Source organism: Calidris pugnax, unplaced genomic scaffold, assembly GCF_001431845.1.
Source record: "Calidris pugnax isolate Ruff unplaced genomic scaffold, ASM143184v1 scaffold11, whole genome shotgun sequence".
Classification (NCBI taxonomy): domain Eukaryota; kingdom Metazoa; phylum Chordata; class Aves; order Charadriiformes; family Scolopacidae; genus Calidris; species Calidris pugnax.
This window is the reverse complement of record NW_015090803.1, coordinates 7,822,737-7,840,781: the sequence shown is the minus strand read 5'-3', so window position 1 is coordinate 7,840,781 and position 18,045 is coordinate 7,822,737. Positions and strand designations below refer to the sequence as shown.

Sequence of the window (18,045 nt, the reverse complement as noted above, 5' to 3'; positions counted from 1 at the left end):
CAGGCAAGTTATTGATGCCTGTGCTTTCCTCAGCAGCTGAGCCAAAAAAGCCTTCAAAGAACTTAGGTCTTAGTCAACAGATGCAACATACTTTGGGAAGATAAAAAAAAACAAAATACCAAAATAATATAAATACCAACATATAAGAATAAACATATAATAATAAAAGAACTAATAATATAATAAATAAATGAGAAAATAATAGAAGGTTAAATATAAAAAGTGATTGAGACTGAAAAACAGGGGTGAGAAGCACCAAGCCCAAGGAGGAGAGTAAGTCAGCATTAATTTACCCAATTAGAAAGTTCCACTGAAATCTTCACTGCCTCTATAAGAATACAGAGAAAGTGTATGATAAATTCTCATATGCAGCTCTCAGTGTATAAGAAACAAACTACTCTTCTTCATGCTCTTATTTGTTCTGGTCTATCTGTAGTCAATAAAGTCTGCTTTTAATAAATGTCCCTAAGGGACTACTGGGTAAATTTATACTCATATTTATCCCAAAAGAAGAATCATGTTGGGTAAAGTCAGTTTTGACAAAACATCCTCACCTAAGGCATAGGTTCACAGATTTTCTCACTCTCGGTCCCTCTTTGTGTGATTTTTCACCTCCATCAATCTAGTTTCCTCACATTTTTTCATTATAGCTATTTGTACATTCTGACAAAACCTTGAGACGAAGAAGAAGAAAGGAACACTCCATTTCATCTGCATTCACCATTCAGTAAATCTGTCATCTCCATTTTACCAAAAGGAAGTGAGGCAGAGGAGGGCCAAGAGCACATGTGGCAGTGACTCTGGAACCAAACTTGTCATCTCCCAATTCTCACAGCAACACTCTCCAAGGTATACAAATCAACAATGCATCCATTGTTACCCTTTTGGCAGAAAGCATAGGTTCAACCTCCAAGACTCTCTAGAGCTGCATTTTCACCTGAGCTACTAAAGACCTTTTTTCTGTCCACCATCAACAAAAAAAGGCAACCAGAGCTAAATATGAGGTATGCAAGGTAAGACAAAGTTCTGCATTTTGCTAGGTACATTTCTGAATAGGAACCTCAAATCAGAAATTTTCAATGCACTACAACAAATGAGAGACAGTTTTATTTAGGAAAATGTTCATAAGAGTTCTTTTCCTTCCCAAACCTGTGCTTGTGAATAATTTAAAGCAAAAATACCCACTATAAAACAATGTCTGTAAAAATCCATGCAAGCTATTAGGAATCAGATCATTTCTTGACCTAATTCAGGGTTACAAACCAAAGTCTGGACAGTGATTAGATGCTGAATTGACTTTTGAGTCATCTGAATTGTCATAAAGGCTTCAAACCACCTCAAGACTTGGCACGGGGGAAGCCCCAGAAAACAAGCAGCTCATGTCCAGATCTTTCATCAACAGAAGTCCACCACATCAATATAGAAATACCTGAAGAAAAAGGTAAAAATAGTCCATTTCCCCTCTCCTCTTGAACGAGACTTTTGATTGTTTGATTTTATTTTTAGTTTTAACATGCAAATGACTCAGCTTGTCAGCCCAGTCAAGCCAGCAATGTGTATAAGTCTGATTTAGAAAAAAAAATAATTCATTATCACGGTTCTTATCTGCAGACATTCAGGTCTATCCTACTGTAAAGTCTTCTTTCTTTTCTACACATAAGGATCATCCTCAAAGACTGAAATGGATGATATAAATTGAGATAAGATAGGAAGTGACATTACATAAGGTATTAAAGGAGGTTTATTATTTAGCATTAAAAGCAGGCCTCATTCATGTTGCCCACATCTTGGGCGATGTATAGTCCATCCCTGAAATAAAATAGCCATTTTGAATATATACCAACACCAGCATATGCTATGATCTTTTCAGTATTCTGCACAAAAAAAACCTGTTGTGCAAACCACTTCATTTTGCTAATTCATACACCAAATAAAAGGCATAATAAATGTTCACTGAAAAATCATGCTCTGTGCAAAGAAATGCCCAGACTTATGGAGTAACATACCCTTGTAATCAGCATAACAAAGGCCGCATGAGAGAAAGCAACTCAACTTCTAATCACGTTTTAGCTAACAGGTTGGTAGACACAACCATATGGAACAAGTAACGCCTCTCGTACTGAATGAATGGAATGCACTTCAGCCGCGTCTTTGCTGCCCTTAAATTATTAAGATTATGGGCACACCATCTACTTGAGAACAACGTAAGAAAGCTAGAACATTGCAACTGCCGAAGCTCAAGTATCATCAAACGCAAGTTCTCTAGCATGCACTAACTGTCCTACTCTAAAAAATTCAAAAAAAGCCCCCCAAAACCCCTAAGATAAATCACTAAACTTCAGGTGTAGTGGTGTAGTTCTAACAACAATATATTTTAAAATATAATTCAAGGTAAAAGACTGAAAAAGACTGAATATCAGAAAATAGTGACAAAAATAAAACCTTTTATCACAGGACTTGCAACTCTTCCATGCGACTCCTTCCTCCTTCAGTCTTCCATATATTTAATCACCTGTCAGTAGAAATTTCTGTGGAATCGCTTGTCAAAAAGAAATAGTGAGGATGATCATGTTTTCACAGAAGCAGTGTCAATAATGCATGAGAAAATGAAAAATATTTAGTTGCAATTTTCTAAGCTTTTTAGCAATATATTCACTAATGTCTTGCTTCATATACAGTATGTTGGGTAAAAATAAGATCTCTACCCCAAATTTCTTCTACCTAATCAGGCCAATGACCAATTCCTAATATCAGACAAGAAAGTTTTGGGGTTTTTTTTCCCTAACTTATCCCATATATTCTACCCTTTTTTTTCTCCTCTTATCTTTAGCAACTTAATCTATGAGTGGAACAATCCCTTGGGTAACACTCTCAGTGACTCCTCTCACATTTATCATAGAATCATAGAATTTCCCAGGCCGGAAGGGACCTCCAAGGGTCATCTAGTCCGACCTCCCCGCAGTCAGCAGGGACACCCCCAACTAGACCAGGTTGCCCAGGGCCTCGTCGAGCCTCTCCTTGAATATCTCCAGGGATGGGGCCTCAACCACCTCCCTGGGCAACCTGTTCCAGTGCTCCACTACCCTCACAGTAAAGAACCCCCTTCTAATCTCCAATCTAAATCTGTTCCCCTCCAGCTTGAAGCCATTTCCCCTCGTCCTGTCACTACAGGCCTTTCTAAACAGGCTCTCCCCAGCCTTCCTGTAGGCTCCCTTCAGGTACTGGAAGGCTGCTATTAGGTCACCCCGGAGCCTCCTCTTCTCCAGGCTGAACAACCCCAGTTCCTTCAGCCTGTCCTTGTAGCAGAGGTGCTCCATCCCCTTGATCATCCTTGTGGCCCTCCTCTGGACCCTCTCCATCAGGTCCATGTCCTTCTTGTATTGAGGGCTCCAATACCAATCATATATTTTAAAATATAATTCAAGGTAAAAGACTGAAAAAGACTGAATATCAGAAAATAGTGACAAAAATAAAACCTTTTATCACAGGACTTGCAACTCTTCCATGCGACTCCTTCCTCCTTCAGTCTTCCATATATTTAATCACCTGTCAGTAGAAATTTCTGTGGAATCGCTTGTCAAAAAGAAATAGTGAGGATGATCATGTTTTCACAGAAGCAGTGTCAATAATGCATGAGAAAATGAAAAATATTTAGTTGCAATTTTCTAAGCTTTTTAGCAATATATTCACTAATGTCTTGCTTCATATACAGTATGTTGGGTAAAAATAAGATCTCTACCCCAAATTTCTTCTACCTAATCAGGCCAATGACCAATTCCTAATATCAGACAAGAAAGTTTTGGGGTTTTTTTTCCCTAACTTATCCCATATATTCTACCCTTTTTTTTCTCCTCTTATCTTTAGCAACTTAATCTATGAGTGGAACAATCCCTTGGGTAACACTCTCAGTGACTCCTCTCACATTTATAGGCCCTGGCCCTCATGATGGACTTTAACCATGCCAGTACCTGCTTGAGGAATAACACAGCATGAAACAAGCAGTCTAGAGCTTTTCTGGAGTGCATTGAAAACAACTTAATGACACATATTATGAAGGAGCTGTTGAGGAAGAGGCTTTCTGATGGATATCATACTTAAAAACAAGGAAGAACTGATCAGGGATATAAACGCTGGGGGCAACCTTAGCAGCAGTGACCATGAGATGGTGGAATTCAGTATCCTGAGAGGGGGAGAAAAAAAGCAAAAAGCAGGATCATAACCCCAGACTTCAGTAGAGGAGACTCTGACCTACTCAGGGGTCTGCTTGGAAGAATCCCATACTGGGTGTTGTGGAGAGAAGGGTCCAGGAAAGCTGGTTGACTGTCAAGGATGTCCTCCTCTAAGCTTAAGAATGGTTCACCCCAAAAGAAGAAAAACTAGCAAACATGGCAGAAGGCCTGAACAGATGAACAAATAGCAGATGGAAAAACTCGAGCACAAAAAGAAAGTATACAGGAGATGGAAGCAGGGACAGGTAACACAAGAGGAATACAGAGACATCGTTCAAATATGTCGGGATGCGGTTGGGAAAGCCAAAGCCCAGTTGGAGTGGGCTGAATGTGGGTGGCAAGGGATTTGAATTGCATCAGCTACATCAGGAGCAAAAAGGGGACTAGGGAATGTGTGTGTCTACTACTGAATGGGAACTTGGTCACAAAGGACAAATAGAAGGCAAAGAGCCTCAATGCCACCTTCACCTCAGCCTTTACTGGTGACACCAGCCTTCTGCAATCCCATATCCATGAAACCAGTGTCAAAGTCCAGGACACATCAGACTGATCCAGGTGGAGCAGGGTCAAGTTTGGGAATATTTAAAGAAACTGGATGTACACAAGTGCACGGACCCCGAGGAGATGGACTCACAAGTGCTGAGGGAGCTGGCTAATCTCATTGCAAGGCCACTCGCGATAATTTTTGAAAGGGCATAGAGATCATAGCAGGGTCCTAAGGCCTTGAGCGAACCTAATGTCACTCCTGTCTTGAAGAAGAGCAAGGAGGATCCATGGAACTATAGGTTGGTCAGCCCCACATCAATCACCAAAAACAATTACCCCATGTAGCACACTACAGGCTGGGGGCCAAGCATCTGGAAAGCAGTTTTGCAGAAAAGGTATCCTAGTAGACACCAAGTTGAACATGAGCCAGCAATGTGTCCTCACAGCAAAAAAAGGACAAAACCATTAAGGAGAGTATTACTGGGAAGTTGAGGGAGGTGATTCTTCCCCATTAGACAGCACCAGTGACACAGTTCTGGAGTACTGTATGCAGTTGTGGGCTCCCCGGTACATGAGAGACATGGACTTATAAGAGTACATCCAGCAGAGGGCCTGAAAGATGATGGAAGCATGTGAAATACAAGCAGATGCTGAGAGAGCTGGGATCGTTTAGCCTTGAGAAGAGAAGGCTCGTGGGATTTCACTATTTCTAAACATTTCTGATGGGAGGGAGTACAGAAGATAGAGCCTGACTCTTCTCAGTGGTATCCAGTGAATAGACAAAAATAAAAGAAATCCCATTTAAAAAGTAAGAAAAAACCTCTTTTACTGTAAGGATAATCAAAGACAGGAACAGATTGTTCAGAGCAGTTGTGGAGTCTCCATCTTTGCAGATATTCAAAACCCAAACGGAAAATGTCCTGAGGAACCTCCTCTAGCTGACCCTGCTTTGAGCTGAGTGGTTGGACTGGATGATCTCCAAAGGTACCTTATCGCCTTAACTATTCTGTGATTCTGTAATTTGATTTATGGGAAGCCATAAATGTTTTTGCCCAAGTTATTTGTATTCAACAGATATTTAAACTTTACTAGTGTCAACTATACAGAAATCGGCAACAGGACTTTAAATAGCTTGTTACCGTAGGTCTTCCCAAACCACTGTATTAACCTTATTTCTTCAGATATTTTGTCACATGCATTTTTCTTTAAGACTCTGAAAGCATCATGGCAACAAAACACTGTACGTGATAGCATGATCATCATGAAATAACCACTCAAATATATTTCTCTAAAATCAAAAATATATACACACACATTGACACATATCTCGAATTTAACCAGAGCAGAGGATTTGCACATTCATTCATGTTTGTGCCAGAAGAGTACAAGAACTGGAAAGAAATCATTTGTAGGGAAAAATTTTGGTAAATGCTGAGAACCAAAGGCTTACAAGACAGATGAACTAATGGGGGTGTACATGAGAAAAATTACAAGATAAAATTTGAATTTCTGTACACGGGATGTCAACTAAGCCTTATAAATTATGCATCAATTTTTACCTTATACAACTTTGGAACCCTGAAGAAACAAGGCATCACAGGGAATTTACTTAAAGAAAACGTTATCATATTGAGCCAAAATGCTCATTTCTTTCAGACAATAAAGGGTTTTTTTGCGCATTAGTTTTTCTGGTGCCTAAGAGAACTGTTTTTAAAATGATGTTGTACTTTCTGAAGAAGATCAACAAAAGTAGAAATGAGTAAACCAGAGTTAGAAGCAGCCAAACATGTTATAATTTGCACTCCTGATGTTGCAAAATACAGCAAGATAAACTTCAGAGACAGTAAGTGATTACTACCCTGTGCATTTTACACAGTATCTTTTACCACCATATCCAGGCGCTGGCGCAGAGTATTGCTTCATGACTGCCTGCTATCCCCTTCTACTGCCATTTTCTCACTCCTTCCTTGAACTAGCACTAACGTAGACAGATCAGAAAATTAACAAAGATTAAAACTAACATAGCAAAAGAATGACGCAGGCTGCTGCTTGTGCATCCATGCAAAGTTGTGAGAAAAAATGGCTGGGGAAAGGGGCTTAACAAGGCTACCACCTTCTGTTTCTGAAATGATTCTCCCAATCAATCATCCTTACTAAGCTCCACTTTATATTGTAGAGCAGTATTTATTCAAACACTACTTAGTCCGGTTGTCCCAGAACAAAGATGACTGAAAAAGCTTCATGTTGATCTAGAAAGGGTAAAATGTTCATATTACACATATCATTTGTATTTTCAGCTAAGGCAAATTCTAGTCACTCAGTAGTAGTCAAAGTATTTTTTTTAATCGCTTGCCCACATAAATTGTTTTGGAGTCACCAAAGGGATTTTTAAGACTGCAAACTAAAAGCAAGGTGCACAATCTCTCCTAAAATATAGTAGCTATAAAATGTGCAAAGAACAAAGAAACTCTGGCTCACTTTAATATTTGAATGCCTTACAGGAGAAAAGAAAAAAAAGACTTTTGTTTTTACAAAAAAAAAAAATCATCCTGTCTAAAAGATTTTGCATAATTTCCACTGGTAATGATTGTGAAAGCTAAGCTGTATCTCCCCCAAAATGGCAAAGTTACACTTCTTTGCATTTAACTATTTAGCAATACTGCCTTCCCAAGGTCAGATTAATCTTACTGATCAAGGTTTATATCATTAACCACCTTTTATTCAAATTTACAGCATTCTGCCACATAATTTTTTCATACTGATAGTTCACAAATCAAAATATCTCCCTTTTTGTTTCTGTATGTTTCTCAACTCTGCCCTGTCTCAAGCCACAACCAACAGCTTCACCTTGATTCTCACAAGTTAAATGAATGTAATTAGCTCAGTTCAAGATCAGGATTATTTGTCCGTACGAACCACAGGTGAGACTGAGCTTTCCTTGGAAAGTAAATCTAATTTGCCCTTTTTATATAGTGCTGACATATGCCTTAAAGCAAGACAACCAGAACAGTCCTATGCTCTACATTACCCAGGAATTCTAAAAATCACCTCTTTAAATTTACAGAAAGAGTGAGTCAGAAAAGGAAAAGGGACAAGATCTTTCAAAAACAGCTGTAGCATGTAAAAGAAATTAGCATGAGCGACTGCAGGGAAAATATCGGCAATAGGCTTTGAAGAAATCTGGCTTGGGTCACTGAAAAGAAAACAGAGGCAGATGCTCGGCTGCCTGGCCCAGGTCACTGCAGGGAGAACAACAGCTGGTTATGTGAGTCTTGCCCGGGACACAGAGTTGGTGCTTGATTCTACCAAGCAATTTTTTAAAACATGCTTGATGATTTTAGTATGGGAGAAAAGCTGAAAACCAGATGAGTTTTTCTGTGGGTGGAGCTATAACAAATTAAGCCGTTTACTTAGTAACAATACCTGAGTTTAATCTCTTTTATGTGTAGTTGTACAACCAAGAAGAGTACAAATGTTTACTGGCTACACAGATCTACATCTGAAATAAAAACAAGACTTTCTAAAAGTGTTCTACCAAGTTATCAATATTTTAACAGCTCTTAAAAGCTGTTTTATAGTAGTACAGATACTTTCAGGACTGTAAGGTCTACGTTCACCCTGTATTAACAGTAGGATATTTTAAGACATTTTATTTTCACATTCACATGGGGATCAGAAAAGAGAGTGTCCTCTGATGATTGTATCCGCAATCTCATTTAGCTGAGAGTTAAGGAACTCCTTTTATAACCCACCAAGCAATGTCAGAATCGACTTACAGAGCTGCTGTTCATCCATTCAAGGCTTTTATTAAAACCTCTACCATCTTAATTTCTGGATTACGTTACAAAAATCTGAACTCAAATTACGGATCTTGGTAAGCAAAAGACAGTTTTTAAAGTGAATTTTTCCATGATTGCCCAGCTCCCCATGAGTCATGCATTCCCTCCAATCATATTATTCATCACTCCTTTTCATGAAGGCAAGAAATTATAAATGATTACCATCTTGATTTGTCTGAGCACAGAAAAAAATATCTTTAGAATCAATGGACAACTCTACTCAATAGATCAGCTACTTATTCAAAATACGTTTCACTGAAAATGCAGAATATGCCTTCAGATGTGCCCACAGTTTTACTAATTGTTCTAAGAATGTATTGCATGCACATGCACACAATAAGATACTTTCTTAGTGAGAGATATTAAGAGTAGTTCTACAGATTTTAGGTGATTAAAGGTTGTTACCAAAATATACTACTCACTCCCAAGTTACTTTTACATTCACTCCCAGGTAGCACAGATATTTATTAATAACAAGTAGGCATAGCAAAGTAAATAGGACTCTTTATAAATTGTGAATGAAAAGGTTATGAAAATTATCTTCTGAACCAATTAAAAAAGAGACAGTTTAGACATGCCATGGCGAGGAGTTGCACAGTACAGAAACAAAAACAGTTCTACATAGAAACAGAAAAAAGTAAATTTATCTAGTTAAACAATTGCAAAAATTTCATTTGTTGGCTGCAAATCAGGAGAAATTTCAAAGAGAAGCTTATGCATCAAGTTTCTAGATTACTTGTACACACCAACTATATCTACACCAATATATCAGTATCTATATTAATAGACATAATTCCAAAGGAATTACTTTTTGTTTACCTGAATCATCAAAATCACATGAAATTCATGTTACTGCTTATTGTATAAAAGTTCTGCAGTACTAATCTGAAAAGCTCCCAAATTTTTTATCAGAAGTTTGAATTGACATAAATGTGGTAAAAAGGGACAATCCCAGATGCCTAGGGTCTTTGAAAACTCTGGTCAACTGAAAGATGTCAGTCACACACACACACATCCCAGAAGCAATATAAACAACAACCAAAAAAGGGAGAACAACAAAGCTCTTTACATTTGGAATTTTTTCTAGTTTTGCAATCACTATAAGGGATGTTTTTAATGTTTTTTGATCCTCACAACAGAGTAAGGAACCTTAAATCCAGCTATAACCATATGTCAAATGCAAGAGTCTGGGATAAAGAAAATACTCTAAAATTAGTGTTTACTAAATATAATCCCGTAAGAGAGTATATTCCTCAACTTCGGTGCCCCTATCAGGTTGTCGTAAGTTACGCTCAAGCGTTCACAAGATCAGAATTTCAGTTGAAAGGAAAAAACATGTTTCAGTCGAGACAAGCCACCACACAAGGCACCGACTTCTTCACTGAACTTCTTGCATCTTCACTGTATTGATGACAAGATGTTAGAGGCTCTTTCTGGTAGGCATCTTAATGTATATTATATGTAAGCTATTATACCTACATGTGGCAGGATCAGAGTATGCTGGTGGTATTCCACAAGTATGCTAACTTCATGCAAATAAGGGGAAGTTATCCTAGCAAAATTGATTTTTAGCTTCTTTTAGCACTGGAGACTGAATGAAGAAGTGGGACATGCACTTTTCTAGGAAATACCATAAACCCCCAAAATATTAGATTGCAGTGTACACTATGAACATCTGAGAACCCATGTTTTGCATAAAAATATAAAACAAAATCGTGCAAATACAACAGAAAAACTGCATGCTTGTGGCTAGTAATAAAGCTGCTTACTGTTAAAAGGCTTTCATAGAACTGGCTGCTAGGGTTCAATATTCAAGTTAAAATTAACAACTTACTATGTGAATGTTTAACCATGCAACCACGATATTTTCTAATGTTCTTTCAAATAAAAAAAAGTAACATCTATCACACAGTGAAAGATATGTATAGAGATGTACAACTATGCTGTTGTAAGAAAGAGGATGATTCAACTCAGGCATTACTTCCAGATGTCCAACATGAAAGACCCTGTTCTTCTCAAAAACACACTGTTGCTATCAATGTTATGCCCATAAGTTCTTATCATACTATTGCTTCCCATGGTTACACTACTGCCTCTCAAATTCACATTTTTCTACAGCTCCTGTCTCGCCATGGGATCCTTAGCTCAAATCAAGAACAACTGCTTATTCCTTTTTGACCATACTATAGGTGCAATCCTGGACCTGGCATGGTGACATCTTGCTGGCTTTTCTGCTTGAAGATACCCTCTTTCTAGGTAGTGCTGCAAAGGTTTCCCTGTGAAACATAAAGAACTTCTACTAGCTTGAGGGTTTTTTTCTTTTGCTTAGCTGAGGGCTTACTACAAACCATATTTTACATGAACTTATATTTTAAATAATCTTTGTATCTTTTCTTTTAAAAACATCATGCTTTTATCACATGCTTTAATAGAGATTTCCAAAATGCATTGCAAAGCAGCTTCCCTACAAAGTGAAACAGAACCTGAATATTTGTTTTACAAACCAACATGTGTTTGGTTACAAATACTGGAGTATTTCTCTAGTATTTCCTTCAAAGGGCATTTTTAAATACTTGTAAAGTTGGATTTGAGAGAGTGCTGATCCTTATTCTGTGAAGCAAGCTAGCGTCATTAGGATGACAAAATCAAGTCTTATTGTGGCAAGAAGAAACATCGTTTAGTGTCAACAACACACTGCTATTGATTTGAACTCCTCCTTGCCTCACGGGCGAAATAACAAGCTCCTACACACAGACTCTCTAAGCATACCAATAGAGGAGTGAGGCAAGAAAAATACTAAAAATGGCTGTATTAAAGATACAACAGGAAATATATGACTCATGAGATGTAAATTCTTTTATCTGTATGGAATAAATTAAAGAAGAGCTTAATATGGCTTCTGCGATTTCTATGGAGTTAGATTAGAACAGAAATACACCTACCAATAATACACCAGATTTAGGCTTCCCAACCAGCATCTCCTAACTGCTCAGCAACCTCTGTGAAACAAGCCGGCTTCATTTTCATTACCTAATACACTTACTATTCACGTTTTTAAAATGACACCTTATTTTAGCATCCTGGTTGGCCGTTTCAGTGTAAGATGGGGAACTGATTGAGCATACAGCGTAAATTATCCTTTCACATAACTGGCAGGATGTCTTTAAAACAGAGCTAAGAAACAGTCTGTCAACACGGATAGGTTCACTCTTTTTCTATTTCTGAACAACAGACTGCAATTTTCAGAAAAAAATCCGTACCTTTATTCTTAAAAGATACAAAAAAGAATAAAACCGTAGTTAGTCACGCAACTTAGATATAAATACCACTTTACACATTAATAGTTCTTGTTTTAGAACTTAAATTTGCAAACCAAAAAAATGTAGTGAGATGAAATACTACTTATGTTGTTTAACTGCACCCAAAATTTAAGCTGATTTCAAATACTTTTGTAGCACCAAAGTTAGCATGCTAGAATTCCACGGTCCGTCTCTTAAAATGCGAACAAAGTGACATACGAAGCATAAAAAAAATTATTTCAAGATAACTTCTTTTTAAAAATACTGAAGTGTAGGGAACAAAGCTATTTTCATACCACATCCAGAAAATGGATGAGGTGTGAAAGAAATCTCTTGTTTAATGTGACCTTTGGCTGTACTTTCACTTGTCATCATTATGAAGTAGCTACTTTCAGTGCCAACACATAAGCTGCGTTATATTACCCTATAACAGTAGTAGCACGTCTTTCAGGAAGTGTTTCATACTCCGAGAAACGGGTGGCAGAATTCATTGACAGCACTTACCTTTGTAACTGCTTATAATAGGTCTTATTCAACAATAAGACCTCATTTGCACAAGGAAACAAGAGCGACTGTACTAAATTTCATAGAGCATGTCGCATAAACTAGTATATGTTGAGGAACTCCCTTGGAGTTCTCAGCTTCAGTGAAAACATTCAAATAAGGAGAAATGTAAATTTCAGATTGGAACTCTGCCCCAAATAATAATATTCAGAGCTTTGTTACTGTGCACAGACCAAAAATACTGCATCGTTAAGATCTGCAACATACTTGACTTTTCTTAACGTATGTAATTAAGAAAATATTTCTGGAAAGCAAATGAATTTGAAATTCAAGTAAGATTAATAGAACAAATACGACAAATTTACGTTTTATACAATGGTGGCAAGCTGCAGAATAAAAATCAGTAGCTATCATTATCTAAAGCTGTTCATCTAACACCGTAGAGAGAAAAACCATTGATACATACTGTACACACATTTTTATCCATGTATATAAATCAAAGGAAACAGCTTCCTTTAAGGCAAGCATATGAAGATACTAAAGCAAGATACAAATTAAATATTCATACATTCAATATTTCAAAATAAGGAATTTGGATATACACATGCATAATTTAAGTTCTATAGTGAAACCTGTCTACAGAGGCCATTTCTACTGTATTTCAACAGCACTGAAACTTGAAATGTACAATGCAGCCTTTCCAGGCTGTGTTAAAACTTTAAAGTATATAGTAATTCATGGCAAGCACTAAACATAGAAGGCAGGCCCTGCTGTGCACACGGCATCTCTGCGGAGGAGCTGCTGCTCTGCCCTGGTCCTTACAGCTCCCCGTGGGGCTGGCAGCCACGGTGCCCTCCCGCAGGGCGCCTTCCGACCGCCCCGCCGCTCGCTCCGGGGGAACCCAGGTCTAACAGGACACTGCGGCCAAAAGGCTCACCCTTCCCCTAAGACCCACCCCTCCGAACCGACCCCCAGTCAAATTCTGACCCCCAGCGCCTGCTTTAAACTCCACGGAGCTGCTGCTCATACGCGAAGACTAAAATTGGCCCCTTACACTGTTTTTATGTGTCCACGCACACCCCTTCGGAGAAAAAGAGGAGATTTCAGACCTTTTCAATTGGCAAATGACAGCAGCACAAAAAACAGGCTTCACAACAATATGTTGTGCACTAGAAATGACTCTTTGTGAACACAGAAGCTGAGAGTAGATACAACACCACAGAGATGCTAAATTCTTGGAGTTTATAAATTCCTATGCAAACAGCATTGTGGGGGGAAAAAAAACCCTACTACCCGCTTCCCCCCTCGACATCTATCTTCTTCTGCATGCCTCTAAAGACACCACCATTCCTCCCCATATATTTAGAACCTTACCGCTAAAAAGAAGCTCTCCATAGGAGTTATTAATGTGAATATATTATTTTCTTATTAGAACTTAAATGTATTAGTTCAAATATCAAGTCTCATTTAAAAAATATCTATTTTATTTGGACAAAAGTATCTCAAGCTAACTTTAGGAATAATTAAAGAGTACTTTATAAGGGAAAAATAGAACTACTCTGTTTCTACACATTTTAAAGTAAACATTTATCTTTGCTCCTTAAAGGTCACTCGTTTGATCTTGACACATCCATGAAATAATAGAAGCAAAAGCTAAATAAGTAGAAAAGTGATATCAAGCAATACAGAGCTAAACAAAATTAGTATCTACATGGTAAATTACTTCATTGAAAACCATCTATGGATTCTGTGAAGAATATACTTTTGCCTTAGAGCTAGTACTTTAATTTTCAAGAACCAAGAAAAAAAAAAAAATCAAAACTAGTCAGTAACAATGCAGCGTCGAAAAGCAATAAACTCAAAATTAAGTTATAAATAATTTAAAGCATGTCATGAAGATGTATTAATAATTCATCAGATAAATAATTTACTAAATAATCAAATAAATAAATAATGAAATACATAAATAAATCAGCAAATAAATAATTCTGCAAAATAACCTAAACAATAAGTCACTAAAACAAATGACAAAGCTACAAAACTACAATGATTTTCTAAATTCTGATAGTTTTAAATAAACAAATGTATATAAACTAGATCAATCTTTGGTGGATAGAGAAATATTTTTCACTGCTATTGGTAAATTCCTGATTACACTGCACAAGGATACAATTTTAGATTTTACAAGAGTGCAGATTTTCCTTTGTAAATTATTAACATGATTGCTACAATACATCCTGCTCTGTATTTTACAAGTAATCCCTTTATGTTGCTCATTTCCCCCCCAAAAATGAAAATCTCTTTACAAGATTCTTAATTCACATATATTTTTTTCCTGGGTGCAGTACTTACAATACTGCAATAGCCTTCTTGGTGGTTCTCTTACTGTCTTCTGCAAACCTTCAGAAGTTTTGCTGCAGGGGGAAAACAAGTAGAATAACCTTAATTATTACAGATGGTATCTCATTCATTAGCGGATGACAACATTTTATTTGAAAGCACAAGAAAAGCTGTTTTATAATTCTACAAAGCAACTTAATGTGAAACAACCATTACAGTTTGCAGACTACCAAAAGTTTTTAGAAGTCTTTGGTGGAACGAGTTCAAGCAGACTGAGGCCTGTTTCTTGTATTTAAGCTGACACACAATCTGTGCAAACTGGCACTAATTCAGATGTAAAGACAAACCACGAGAAGGACAAAATACTTGGCTGACATCTAATGTTATCCTTGATTTTGGAAGTTCATAGTCCTTGAAAGAATACAGTGAGATCATTTAATATCCACTATCTAAGTACATTCACAATTTAATCAGAACATTGCACTGCAAAGCCAACGCTGGCACCACAAAGGTCAAAATCCACTCATCTCCTGAATCAGTTTTCATTCTCCATTTATTTTAACAAACAATATTGACAGCCACCATAGTTTTGCTCAAAGTGCTATTCCGTAAATGTAGCAGTTAAAGAAATGTGCCAGAAGTGTAATCATGTTATCAATTTCTATCCATCCTGTCAAAAAGCTTTATTTGCTTTCTTCCATAACACACATTACAGGAAAGAGGGAGACATGGTTTGATAAGCCATGCCACTGATATGGATTCTTGATCTCTGTGCAGGCTCGTAACACTGAATGAATACACCAAATCTGAGGTTATATATTGTATACATGTAAGGATTTTTGCTGCTTGGTTCAAAGGAAAACAGTATGCAGTGTTGTTTCTACTGGTAAGATCTTAAATGGTTGATGGTCTTGCTGTATTTCAGCATCTAAAAGCAGAAAGGATAATTTATTCTTAAAACTACCTGGGCACATTATATTTAACAAGTCTCGAATTCTCTTTAGGGATTATAATAAGGAAACACTTTGCTTAATCATAAATTTTATATTTATCTTGGCTAAACACCCTCCTTTGGATAGACTGCCATGTTTTGTCAAGAAAAATCAACACAGTGGAAATGAAGTACTTGTTCTGTTGTGTGGTCATTCAAAAGAGTATGTAGAAGTAATGTAAATGTGCACCAGCGCTGCTGATAATTTCACGCTCTCATACACTCATTTCAATTTGCTTTAAAAAGGACTATTCCTCCTGGCTAAATATAGTCATCATGAAAAACCATACCTCCCCTTTGAGCTAATAACACTGCAAGCCCCAAAACACAAGAGTACAAAAAACTTCTATATTTTAAGGAATCTGAAGCACGCTTTTCTCAGAATATGTGTTTCTGAAGTGGGAGAAATGAGATTGGGTTTTTTTTACTACGGTATTCTCTTCTAGTGCCCAGATTTCTGTTTGGGAACAACAATTCATTCCCACACCACATCTGAGAATCCCATCCACTCCGAAAATCCATCATACGTATCCCTAAACTCTTTCTTTAAAATAATGGACCCTTGTAAAAGCTATATATACCTTCACACATTTAAATATTTTGAGGATTACTGGGACATACAATGGTGCAGGAATCATCCTGAGCTTCTGGAATCAAACCTTCTCTAGGAAGTACCTCTTAGTCATAAATCATTTTCATTCAGCTGCTGCTTGGCAGCCTCTGGGAGCAAAGTGGTTTTTCACCAATGGGTTACAGCACAGCTAAAACTGTAATTACAGTCACCAACATCTTAAAACCACATTTTTTCCTTCCTTTTAAAATTTGCTTAGTTTTTAATTACTTTCTTGTTTAATTTGGCCTTCTGATCTGTGGTTACAGAACTGAACTCCTCACACAACCATTTCTGTCTAAGTTAGAGGATCATAACTCCTTCCTCAAGTAAACATGTAAATCATTTAAAGAAAGGACACAAACCACCCAACGACCAGCCACCTTTCCTCTCTCTTTGCAATGAAATGCAAATTCCAGCCTACACAAGAGGTAAGAGACAGAAACTGAATTTGATTCCACCCCCTGTTCTGCCAGCTGGTCCCCCTCAGCCCTCAGCCATGGAGTAGGTGCCTTCACTCAAGGGATCATGCCAAAGACTGGTCAAGGGCAGACTAAAGCAAAAGGCAGCGCCATCCAGATGCACTTCACAGAGCAAGAATATCAGAAGTCAAGTAACTGGCTGCATTTCTTTATTCTGCCTGGGCTGAGAAGCTGAATGCTACAATAAGGAGGCCATCTTGCTGGTACTCAAGTTAATCTGGGTGATAACACAAGGAACTGGATTGTGCCACATACCAAACAACAAATTCCAGATATTTACAACGGCAAAATTATAAGAGAGTTACAGTAAAAAGCACCGAGCAACAAGATCTTCTATTCTCCACCTTTTGGTACCGCCCTCATGAGAAAGTTTCTTAGTCTGCAGGTACAGATCAAAATCAGATCAAAAGAAAATACATACTGCTGCTTTTTCCCTTTTGGGAACTCAGGAACATAGGAAATTTCAGTAAGAGATTACCATATAATTTCAAAATTTAGGACAGGAATTTTTTTTTCTTCAGGAGTAAACACAGGGGAAAAGAGAAAGGCTGGACAGACATGCTTAACCAAATTATAGGTAACATAAGGTACTGACCACTATAATCTGACTCACATTTCAAGGATTCTTTGAATTGTTATGAGTTACATAAAATATTTTGCATTATCAAGGGGAAAAAACACCACCCACAAACCTGCAATACATTATTATATTCAGGAAATCCTTCCCAGGTCAAACGCCTCATTCCTTTGCCATGCTTTCCTCCATTTATTACAATTAATCAATTAAATTAAAAATTATCTGTTTGGTCCACTTCACATAGAAAGATACTTGTTATACATATTGTATAAGTCTAACTAAAATCTGTAAAAGTAACCCAGTCTTACAATCAGTTATTGGATAATTATGAATACTCATAATTCCTGGTTCCTCATAAGTCTTACAATCAGTTATTGGATAATTATGAGTATGTTCCTGGTAAGAACTTTGATTGTTTCTTGAGTAACTTTTTAGCCAGCTTTTTCCAATTGTCTCACAGGAAAAAAACAATTTTAAAAAATTAAAACATATACTAAAATGTTAATTCCAAACTACTGAATCAACTGCCCTCAATACAACACATAGCTCATTTGTATGTTATGACCCACGTTTCCTAGTCGATTTTTAGATAAAAACAAGCAGATTACTAGCAAAGGTTTATCTCAAATTCCCACATGTACAGCATGCCACATTAAATATATGCAAATCAACCTCTTTCTCCTCTAGT

General features: G+C 37.2%; 1 protein-coding gene across 4 annotated transcripts in view; it reads right to left on the bottom strand.

Annotated features, from left to right (window-relative positions):
- TBC1D5 (TBC1 domain family member 5) overlaps positions 1–14,793 on the bottom strand; it is a 278,265-nt gene extending 263,472 nt beyond the window's left edge. For all 4 annotated transcript variants that reach the window (XM_014937837.1, XM_014937839.1, XM_014937838.1 and 1 more), the window contains exon 1: positions 14,710–14,793. The gene's annotated coding sequence lies outside the window, so the exon portion shown is untranslated. The remainder of the gene's footprint in view (positions 1–14,709) is intronic.
- Positions 14,794–18,045: the final 3,252 nt, after the last annotated feature.